The 12,181-nt window shown below is 41.3% G+C and overlaps 1 protein-coding gene across 1 annotated transcript in view; it reads right to left on the bottom strand.

Annotated features, from left to right (window-relative positions):
- DEPDC1B (DEP domain containing 1B) overlaps nucleotides 1-8,447 on the bottom strand; it is an 84,249-nt gene extending 75,802 nt beyond the window's left edge. Inside the window, exon 1 of the mRNA XM_080680486.1 lies at nucleotides 8,331-8,447. The gene's annotated coding sequence lies outside the window, so the exon portion shown is untranslated. The remainder of the gene's footprint in view (nucleotides 1-8,330) is intronic.
- Between the last annotated feature and the right edge of the window lie 3,734 nt (nucleotides 8,448-12,181).

The following is a 12,181-nucleotide window of genomic DNA, read 5'->3' as shown; positions in this document are numbered from 1 at the left end:
GTCAGAACTGGGGTTCAGTGCAGTCAGGGTCTTCTTCCCCCTCCCGCCAGAGAAAGCCAGCCAGGCACTCCGCCGCCCTTCCTTTCTGCGCGCACGTGTCTCCGTACCTCAGCTCTTTGCCGCTCCTCCGTGAGCTTTCCTCTTTCCTTCTAGTTGTAGAATTTCCACTCAATCAGCTTTCCTGTGGTTCTGGATGGCGTCCATTCTGTCTTTGAGTTGTAGTTTTGAAATTGTTGTGCGGGACAGCAGTTTAGGTGCTTACCTATGCTGCCATTTTGGTTTCTAAGGTGCCTATAGTCTTTAAAAATTGTTTTGAATTCTTCCACTTTTACTCTTGTATATGAGCTTTCAACTCAATGCAATCCCACTCAGAAAAAAAAATCTGTTGGAATTCTGATTGGATTTTTATGTGTTCTCTGATAGCTGCCTTTCATTTCACACTACAAATTTTATAAGATATCCTTGTCAAAGTTTCATATCTCTTTTTAAATGGGGAAATTTTAAAAAGAATTTAGAATTTATTTATTTTGATTTTGAATGGCACTTATTATAGTTTATATTTACTCAATCCAGTGTTTTACCTAGAATTTTCAAAACCCAGTGAGGAGTGTGGCTTCTATATCCACTTATTTCCAAATATAATTAAACTAGAGGCCCAATGCATGAAATTCATGCAAGGGGCTCGGCCCTCGAAGCCCTGGCTGCCTTGTGGCCCTGCAGCCCCACCTACTGGTCATTCCGGATGGTCATTCTGGATGGTCGTTCTGCCGTCCAGTCTAATTAGCATATTAGCTCTTTATTATATGGGATGGTTATTTGGCTACTCTGCCAATAGAGAATTTAATTCACCATTCACACATTTTTTTTAAATCCTCACCCAAGGATATTTTTCCATTGATTTTTAGAAAGAGGAGAGAGGGAAAGACAGAGCATCAATGTGAGAGAAACACATCAATTGGGGGCCCAGGGCCAGGGAGGAGATAGCAACCAAGGTACATGCCCTTGACTGGAATTGAAGCCGGGACTCTTTAGTCCACAGGCCGATGCTCTATCCACTGAGCCAAACTGGCTAGGACCTCACTTACATTTAGGAAGAAAAAAACCTATGTCAACAAAGAACAAGATAGAGCTTGAGAATATGATTTTCTTCCATAACATGCTATATTTGAAGAAATAATCTTTATAGAAAGAGGACAGATTTGTTTTATGATTTAAAAACTATTTGTTTTACTTATTTATTTCAGTCCCCTAATTTAAAAAATAGTCATACAGCACAACTGTTTTTGCTTAACATCATGAGCTAAACTACAAAATACAACATTGAGGGTTGAAATGTGCTTCCTGTTCTTTCTTCCAGAATATTTATCCCATTTCCTTCCTTCTTAGTACCAAAAATATTATTATAGTACTACTATAATAGTATAGCACCCTGGGCAGGAACTCAGAGAGAACAAAATTCTAGATCTAGTTATACTTGCCATTACTAGCAGTGTGAACTTGATCATGTCCATTCACCCCGTTAGGACTCAGTCAAATGAGGGAATTGAACCAGGTAATCTTTGGAGTGCAGTCTAGCGCTCAGATTCAATGACAGCTGTAAGGCTTTTCAAGTTCACCAGATGCAGCAGATGATACAAATAACTCAGAATTAAGTTCAAAGAAAGGATCAATAAAAGCAATTTTTAGTAAAAGCAATTTTCTTTCTCATTATTTCTCTTAAAATAATTAACTATATGTGAGTTACAAAAATGAAAGCTATTTTAGTCGTGATGAATAAATTGCTAATTAGGTCCCATATTCATCATGAATTGACTTATAAGTCATTTGATTTTTGGCAAACAAATTTACCTAGTCTATAAAATGGTATTTTCAGATAAGACTTGTTGGTGCTTTAGAAAATGGGAGCTGTATGTGGTTTGAGAAAGTATAATGTGCCATAAAAGGAGCAAGTAAAGGCCTGCTCTTTGTATGCTAGTAGATTTTCCAAAGCTTTTCCTAAAGATTAGGTTGAGGGAGAAGTTGGGAGAAGGGGGAAATGGTAAGCTGGGAGTGGGAGAAGGAAAGTAAAGAGAAAACTACCACAAGCTTTATGATTTACTGGGTAAAAGCTTTAAGGCACAATTGAATTTTGCTCAGGGAAACATTTAAATATTTCACAATGGGGGGAAAGCACCTGTAATGAAAGTGATATCACTAACAAATCAGGAATTCGCACTTAAAAAGAAATTGGCTATTATTCCTGTGTTTTCAAAATCTTAGTTTAAGATCAAGTTTCTCAAATAGAATTAAGTTTGGAACTGGATTGACTATCTGGAAATTCTGGTGAAACTGAGGTGTTTTCATTAATTATTCACATAATTTAATTTTCTGCTTAACTTTTATCAGTTTTGGCTAAACTAGGCTTGAATATCACTTCTTGGGGAATGAAGACTTCTGGAGAGTAGAAAACACTTTTCTTTATAAACTCTTTTGATAATATACATTTTTTATAAGGGAAAGTTTATTTAGAAAGTTACAGAGGTAGTAGAAGGACCCTTTGTTAAATTAAGTTTTTTAATTTAACAAAAAAGAAAAGTGGAGCTGAATTTCTACACTCTGGAATTAGCTGTTTGACTTGCTCTGACCAATGAGATCTAAACAAAAAGTTACAGGCAGAAACCTTCTTTTGGTTATGTTGAACCACTATGTGAAGACACTTGGCTCAGCCAACAGCCAGAACCAAGTCAAGGGGTCTGACTTGCTCTGACCAATGAGATCTAAACAAAAAGTTACAGGCAGAAACCTTCTTTTGGTTATGTTGAACCACTATGTGAAGACACTTGGCTCAGCCAACAGCCAGAACCAAGTCAAGGGGTCATCCTGTCCTAGTCAAGTCACTAGATGATCGTGGCACATGAGTTGCTCCAACAAAAAAACCACCGACATAAGCCCAATCCAGATTGCTGACTCACAAAACTGTGGGCAAGTAGATGGTTAAGCCAAAAAAAAACAATGCCACAGACTCCCCAAGTCTTCTGAAATCATATGTATAATTTCATGAGTATGTGGCATGTGCACTAGTCTACAAAAAGGAGATTCTCAAAGTGGTCTATGAGCCAAATAAAATATTAAACAACCATCTGCCCCAACCATAATTTCTCTTAGAAGCTGGCTTTCTTAGCTCTGGCTTGACCCCACCAGCCACTGTGGCATTGGTTCCAGAAAGAAAAGGAAACCCTAATTATACCTCCCCATGTCCCACTGTCCTCATCTCTTCCACATATACAAGTCTAGTTGAATCAGAGGTTGGAACTTAATTCCCATCTTTTCCTGGATATCCATTAGGGTGCACAGAACAAGGAGACTAATTCCCAAGTTAAGAAGTAACCAGAAGTGGTGACAGACCCAAGAGAAAGGTCTCTTTCTCCCAAATTACCATTACTCTTTCATAGAAAGCTGTCTAAAAACCTGCCATGAACATACCAAATTGTCATCACTTATGCCTTTATGGTAATCCTCTGAAACAGAAATCACTATAATTACTTGCTCCAGGTCATAAATCAAAATAAGTACCCCTGAGAACTCTGAATACCAAACCTCTTCTCCCAGGAGAAAAGGCAGCACCCTGGACCATCAGGGTCTGTCCAAAGGCTCTTAGACCAACCAGCCCAACCCCTCATTTATGTCAATGATGACAAAAAACAGAACCGCCAGGAACCGGAAATGTGGTCAGGGCGATCCACCTCTGTTCTAGGCACCGTTAGAAAGAACCTCAAGTTGTCACCACAAGTGACTCTCAGGACGGAGACACGCCCTGCCAGGACTGCAGGAGGGTCCCTAAGGTTAGAAATGGGTTTTCCCTGCTCCCGGCGTAGGATTACTCAGGCAAACAGGCTGGGAGAGGGGGTCGCCTGGTCCTCCCGGCTCTTCACATTGGGAGGTGCCATTGATGGCCGAGAACACCTCCAAGATCTAGGGAACGAAGCTGCCCACCGACGGCCTAGGCCCCGGGACCCATTATCCGTTCTTAGAGCAACGTCCAGAAAACGGCTACCCCGGCCCAAACACGTCCCGCCTCCAAACCCCGGCCCGGCCTCCAAACCCCGGCCCGATCTGCCCTGGAGAAGCGAAGACGACCCATCGGCGGGAAGGCCGGGGAATCGGGGGCGGAGGGCCCCCTCACTTTCACTCACCAGCTTGGTGGCCCGGTACGGCCCGGGCCCCACAATGCGGTGCTCCATGGCCCGCACACGGCAGCGGCGTCGGCGGCGACACTGCGGATCTGCGAGAATCCACCAAGCCGCTGTTTGAATCGCGAGCCTGCGCGCAGCGGACGCTGATTGGGCGGCGCTGCAGCACGTGACAGAAACTGCTGGGCGGGGCCGCCGGGACCCACGCGGAAAGGGGCGGGGCCGGTGTTTCCTCGGAGTCCTTCTGCGGAGGGAGCTGTGTACGCACGCACACCCCTGGCTAAGTGGGCTACCAACCCTCGCCCCACGTTGCGCACATTCCCGGGGCGCCTGTCGACTGACCGTGCAGGGGTGTCTCCGCCACGCTCTGAGGCAAAGGTGGCTGAAGCCACCGCAGACCACCCCACAGCCCTTCCACCCTGCATACACAAGCTTTTTTTGCAGAAACGTCAATGGAAGTAACAGTGACAGAAACCCAGCGGGATTGGATAGACAAATCCATGTCCGCCCTTCCAAGTGCACCGTGAACCTGGAGGTGCTGCCAAGATTGGGAAAAGTAGGTAGTGAAAGGAAGCGAGCGGACAGCGTCTACGAGTGGAGGGACATTTAAGAACTAGGTAAGAGCACTTAGCCACGAGGAGTGTCTATCGTATAGGAACAACAAAGGTGGGAAAGAGTCCCGATTTAGCTTCCTATTTGTTCTTTTGGTAGAGTAGGCTTTCCCTTGAATTTGAGTTCTATATTTTATATCAGACTGAATTTTTCAGTCCCTTGCCACAGGGCTGTGAGTTCTTTTTTTACTGCTCAGGATTTTCCCCACCTAGGAATTGGTGGCCTGATGTTCCATTTTTCAAAAGGACAAATGAGGTACCAACTCTTTGCCTACGACTAAAGTTCAAAGTTCAAATCTGATCACCTCAGAGAGTACTCAGGATAAGACATGAGACCCCCCTTCCTCCATTTGCTGGTTTAGGTATGTGTCTACCTGAATTTTAGAAAGCCAAAAAAAAAATTCCTGGGATGATACATATGTATTTTGTAATCAGAAAAAGCAATAAGGATCATTTTACTTCCAAGAGTGAATCCTTATCAAACTTCTTTTCCTTGGGGGACAGGGAAAGGGAGAGGGAGGTTCTGAATTCCAAGGAAGAGATCTTGGCAAGGAATATCAATGGGGCCCAAGAGAGAGAAAGAAGAAATTTCAGAGCCTTGTCCATCTGGAACCTGCCACAGTGATGGAACTGGAATCTGATACAAAACCCAAAAGTCCATCATAAGCTATGGAAAAGATAATTCCTTTTACTGGAAAGGCACATCTTCAAAATGATCAGGAGCCACAAAGACAGTGTTTGTAAATGTAGTTTAAGTTGGACTGCTGATAATCATTCTTTCAATATCACATAAAAATAATTGGGAAATTTCTCCCCATCTCTGTGCCCTAAAAAGTAAATACTTTCTACCTTTCTAGCCTAGCTCCAACCACGATATTCTTTCTACTCCTTAAACATACTAAGTTGTTGTTTTTTTTTCCCAACTCACAGCTTTTGGACTGTTACCCCAGCTTTTTGCAAGGCTGTCCCCATCTCACTGTTCAGGTCTCAGTTTAAATGCTGCTACCCACTCTTGCACTATTTTTTTCCTTCATGTCACAAAAGGTCTCTAAATTATTTGTTTATTTTTGGTCTTCTAGTGATCAAAAAAGGGGTCCCACCTTCTGCGAGTATTTTGAGCATCTGTGGGGCTGTTTTCTGGTTTTCAACAAGATAGGAGGGGAGAGAAAAAAGTTAGGAGGGCCACTACTGGTATTTTGTAGGCCGGAGCCAGGGGAGCTAGATATCCTGTGATGCTTAAGTTAGGCTGCACAAGCAACAACTGGTCCATGTTCTGCATGAATTTTCAGTGTCCCACCGGGCCTTGAGGTCAGTAAAAACCTAATTGTAGCCGAAACCGGTTTGGCTCCGTGGATAGAGCGTCGGCCTGTGGACTGAAGAGTCCCGGGTTCGATTCCGGTCAGGGGCATGTACCTTGGTTGCGGGTACATCCCCAGTGGGAGGTGTGCAGGAGGCAGCTGATCGATGTTTCTCTCTCATCGATGTTTCTAGCTCTCTATCCCTCTCCCTTCCTCTCTGTAAAATATCAATAAAATATATATTTTTTTAAAAAAAAACACCTGATTGTAATTATCTGAGCTGAGCACATAAATGTATTTTACATAAATAAAAAACATTTTCAGCCAGTTTTAATACAAACCGAAGTTTCCAGGAATAGTATGCTCTCTTTAGTCTAGGAAAACTTGCTTTCCATGTCAGAAAATCATGTAAATAATGGCAATGCAGTTTGTGGTGTTTGAGACACATACCTGTGACATTCTGCACCTGTAACGGTTGAATTCATGTATATGGTGCATATTGATGCAATATACTTACTTAGTCCTTATTTCAAAATGTCAAATATAAAAAATGATAATATTAAGTTGACTGTTGTCTTTACTTCTCTTTAATCCAAATTTATTTTTATAAGTGATGCAAATACTTTTCTATTTCATTATATCTTTAGGTGTAGTCATGCTTAGGTATTTACTTATATTTTCAAATGAATATTGCTTTATTAGAAATTACTTCCCTTTTGTTTCACCTTTAAATAAAAGGATGTTATGTTAACTCTTAATTATGTGTAGGTTGATTATCTGTGAATTTCATTTTAGCAGAGTAAAAGGGATATTCATTCTGATCCAGTTACAAACCATTGCTGTGGCCTAGAATATAAACTCCATGAGATCAAGGACCTTTTGTTTCCCATTGTATTCCAGCTCCTAGAACAATATCCACTACAGAATAGATACTCAAACAAACATTTTAAATAAATGATATTTCTTTATTTTAATGTAAAAATGTTTTAATTTATTCAAAATAGTTTATCCTGTGTTTTCACACCTGAGCATACCATAATCTACAATCCCTCTCCATTGGTTACCCCAGTTTAATAAACACAGAAATTGCTAGTTTATGTTTTTGCCTGACCGACTCATGACTATGGTAAATGAATATTTATCTCTGATTTATCTACTAAAAATTTATAGCCAAATTTGAGGCCAATTTCTAACAACTATAAATTATGTAATGGTGAGTTATTTTATATTTCTACCTTTATTTTCTACTTATTATCTGGTAGTCTGTAAATATATCATAAATCACCTCAGCTTCTTTTTGGGAAAAGGAACTGTTTAGTTTTGTTTTTTATTTCTTTTAAGAAATAAATTACATATCAACAAATGACAAGTGCTGGTGAGGATGTGGAGAAAAAGGGAACCCTCATATACTGCTGGTGAGAATGCAAACTGGTGCAGCCTCTGTGGAAAACAATATGGAGTTTCCTCAAAAAATTAAAAATGAAACTCCTATTTGACCCAGTAATCCCACTTCTAGGAATATATCCTAAGAAATCAGAAACACTAATCATAAAGAATGTATGCACCCCTATGTTCATAGCAGCACAATTTATAATAGCTAGCTAAGATGTGGAAACAGCCTAAGTGCCCACTGGCAGATGAGTAGATTAAAAAACTGGTACATCTGCACAATGGAATACTACACAGCTATAAAAAAGGAACACTTACCATTTGCAACAGCACGGATGGACCTGGACAGCATTATGCTAAGCGAAATAAGCCAGTCAAAGATAAATATCACATAATCTCACTCATTTGTGGAAAATAATGGGCAACATAAACTGATGAACAAAAATAGATCCAGAGATATAGAATCATGGAACAGACCATCAAACCTCAGAGGGGAGGGAGAGGAGAGTGGGCGGGGGCGGGGGGAGGCAGGGGAGAGAGAAGATAGAGATAAACCAAAGAACTTATATGCATATAAGCATAACCAATGGATACATACAGGCAATAGAGGGGTAATGGCCTGGTCTAGGGGGCAGGGGTGGGCTGGGAGAGGTCAATGAGGGGGAAAAGGGACATATGTAATACTTCCAACAATAAAGATTTTTTAAAAAGAAATAAATTACAATCCTTACTTTTGTAAAGCAGCTTTCAAAGCTTTTTCACATCATCTTATTTGATTCTCAGAACTATTTGGAGATGTAAATCATGAATAACCCATTGTTACTGTTCAGGAAGCTAAGCTTCAGAGAGGATAAGTGACTTACCCAGAGAAGTTAAGTGTCCCATTAACAAAACTTGCATTTTAACCTAGACCTTCTTCAGTGAAAACCTGGGGAGTTTGGTCTGGCTTGGTTGTTTGATTGATTGGTTTTTACCAATACCTTCAGAAATAAAAAAAGGATAATTTTCAAATATAAAGTCAAATTTTGCATTCATATTTATGCAAACACACATTTCAGGAGAAGGGGAAAAAAGATAGAAACCTTTCATAAGTATATGCAAATGCTCCTTCCCAGGAGTGAGTTTCATAAACATCACACATTTGAATTCTTTTCAACTATCATTTGGCTTGTTATTTTTGTACTAGAGGCCCGGTGCATGAAAATTCATGCACTGGAGTGGGGGTCCCTCAGCCCAGCCTGCCCCCTCTCACAGTCTGGGAACCCTCAGGGGTGGAAGGTAACCGGCGATCAGGGAAAGGCGACACCCCCATCACACCTCTGCTGCTGCCACTGGTGGCAGCGCAAGCCTCAGCTGGCCCTGGTTACCTGAGCCTTGGGCAGCTCTGGGCAGCTGGGCAGCTGCCATCCGAGGCTTGCCTGTGCCTCGGACCGGCCCTGGGTGGCTGGGCAGCTGCCATCGAGGCTTGCCTATGCCTCGGACTGGCCCTGGGTGGCTGGGCAGCTGCCATCGAGGCTTGCCTGCACCTTGGGCCAGCCCTGGGCGGCTGAGGGGACTGGGGGACTCCAGAGGCAAGAGCGCGGAGCAGCTGGGCCCACCTCGGGGGGGGCCCGGCCTTGCCACACACCTGCTGCCCTGGCGAGGCTGAGGGGGCTAGGCACCAACCACCTTGTGGCTGTGGGTGCCGCCATCTTTGAGGGCATGGTGTGGCTGTCAATTAGCATATTTCCTCCTTAATGGCTGCAGGCGCCACCATCTTTGTGACAGTGTGAGGGTCAATTAGCATATTCCCTCTTTATTAGATAGGATTAACTGGGATTATCTGCATATGAAGTATAAATTTAATCAGATGGCTACACTCCCAAGACAATTGAATTCTCAGTTCTATTTCAAATTATTAAAACTTATTACCACATCCTGAATGTAGCAATTATTAAACTTCATTTCCACATTCTGAGTGTAGCAATTTTAATAAATTACTGTACATACTCTTATCTGGCATATTAACAGTGAGACCATCAAGATCCTTAATGTAGCCTCATGATCCTTCATTCAGCCTCAGAACATCTTTATAGAGTGTGTGTTAGTATACTGAGAACTGGCAGTTGACTTATCACTAACTGACTTATCACCAGCTGACTTATCACTAACATCAGGAAATTTCAAGCTGTGGAGGAAAAAGCAACATAGACAGCTGTATTTCTCAATCACACTGAGTAGGGAGTGGCTGAAAGTCATGCCTTCACTCTCAGGAGGATTCCTTGCTGCCACACTCAGTCCTTCTGCTGTCTGAAAGCTCTCCCAGCCGGTTGGATGTGTCATTTTGAAAGAACTCTGCTGAAACCTGATTGTTCTGCAACTACATTCAGTTGTGTTTGTTGGCATTTAAGCCATCAAGACAGTCTATTTGCTGAGGTTCTTAAAAGTTGCAAATTCCATGATTTGGTTTCCACTGCTATTGGTCTGTCCCAGCACCATTCTGTTGGAAAATGCCCTCCCCGTTCCCCCCCAACCCCCCCCCACCCCACACACACCCACCAGAACATTTTGTATCAATACTATTCACTAATAGAGATCATGTTCTTTGGGATGTGGGTAAAGAAGAAGGCATAAAAACATGTGGAAAATATAAAACCATACTATTTCATTGAAATGGTTTAATAATATTTTTATTTCAGTATTTAAGAAAATAAATGCCACAAATAAGTGCATTTACATCCATTTCATTTATTCAACATGTATGAGTACCTCCTATGTGTCAGACACTGTTCCAGTCACTAGAATATAGTAGATAAAATAAAAGCCCTTCTTTTCAGGAACTGACATCCCAGTAGGGAGGGAATAAACAACAAGTCAACTATGATACTTTTTTTTTTTTAAGCATATACACCAGGTGGTAATTGAATGCTGGAAAGAAAAATAGAAAAAGAAAAAGTAGAGAGGAGGGGCATGATATTTTATCTCAGGTGGCAAAGGAGGGTCCCTTTGATAACATTTGAGTAAACAATCTGCATAAAATAAAAGAGTAGCTGTCTGGGGAGAAACATTCTAAGTTGACATGTGAATACCAGCCCATGTGAATGCCTGAGTGGACACATGCCTGCCATGTCCAGGGAACATGGGAAAGAGGCCAGTGTTTGCTGAAGTGGAGTGAGTGAAAAGGAGAGTGGAGGAGGTGGGGCTGAATACAGAGTAGAGAAGGGCTTATTAGGCTACATAGTGGGACCTGGAATTTGCATTTTACTCTGAAATAGTTAAAAATGTATTAGAAAGTTTTAAGCAACAGAGTGTCCAGGCCTTAAATAGGATTTTTTAAGCATCACTTTGGCTGCTTTGTGGCTAATAGACTGGAATGGGCAGAGGAGTGCAAGGTGAGAGTGAAAGCAACCAGTCAGGAAGCTGTTGCAGTACTCCAGTAGGGGGAAAAAAAGTTAATTTGGAGCTACAGTGCTTGATACAAAGTGACAATCAACAAATATTTGCTGAACAAATTAATGAATAAGCAAGTGAAACTAAGCTTCTAAAGTTATTCACCTCTTAAAAATAAATGAGATTTATTCTGTGTTTAAGTATATTTCTTATATATATCTACTCTACAATATAATAAACTTATTAGACTTTCAATTTAACCTATAAAATTTGCTTCTGAACCTAATGCTCTGTTATGTCTTATTGTTCAGTATTATTCATACTTGCTTCTCCCTTCTGATCTGGAAAGATACAATCCGAACTCTATACCTTGTGTTAAAATCAAACACACACCTCCCTCCTGCCACCTTAACACTCACACCTTACAATTCTATGTTAGTATCATAAAATCTTCACCAAGGATACAGCTGAATAGATTCTCATCTTTGGGCATAAGTTCAGTTTCTGGTACACTATACTAGTACTCATGCCTCTTTGTTGCTATAGCAATGTATAATTCTCCATATCTAGGAAAGTGACCTGGTGGGGGGAAATGATTTTTAACTAACATTGGTTTGGCCAAGGGATATAGGATAAATTAGAGGAGGAAGGTCTTGGAGGTAGGAAAGCCATTCAGAATGTAGTTAAATGAATACAGACAGGGAGCGTTGTGAAAATAGCTTAGACTCTTCTCTTGTGTCTCAGTTTCCTAACCAATAAAATGGAAATAATAGTGGTCTCTGCTTCATAGGGTCATTGAAAGACTTAAGTGAGAATATACATTCAAATTTCTTAGCATTCTGCTTCCCTTGTATGGTAGGCAGAATTCTAAGATGGTCTCCAAGATTCCCAATGTACACACACTCTTCCACATATTCAATCAAATGTTAATCCAGCTACTGCTGTAAATGGCTTTTGCACGTGTAATTAAGGTCCCAACTCAGTTGACCTTACAATCAGGAGAGTATCTACTAGTAAGTGGGCCTGACTTAATCACATGAGCCTTAAGGAGGAACGAGTTTTCTCTGGCTGATTGCAAAAGTCGGAGATTTGAAGGGGAACTGAATTCTGCCACCCTGAATGAGGGTGGAAGCAGATTGTCCCCAGGACTTCCAGAGGGGAACTCAGTTTGGTTGATGTCTTGATTTCAGCCTTCTGATACCTGACATTCTGAGCAGTGACCACGTCACACCATGCCAGACTTCTGACCCACTGAAGTGTGAACAAGTAAATGGGTATTGTTCTTAATCACTAAATTTATAGTAATTTCTTATGTAACAAAAGAAAACAGATAAAACTTGTATAA

This window comes from Plecotus auritus (genome assembly GCF_963455305.1).
Source record: "Plecotus auritus genome assembly, chromosome: 7".
Lineage (NCBI taxonomy): Eukaryota > Metazoa > Chordata > Mammalia > Chiroptera > Vespertilionidae > Plecotus > Plecotus auritus.
The sequence above is the reverse complement of the archived record's forward strand: the minus strand, read 5'-3'. Positions and strand labels throughout refer to the sequence as shown.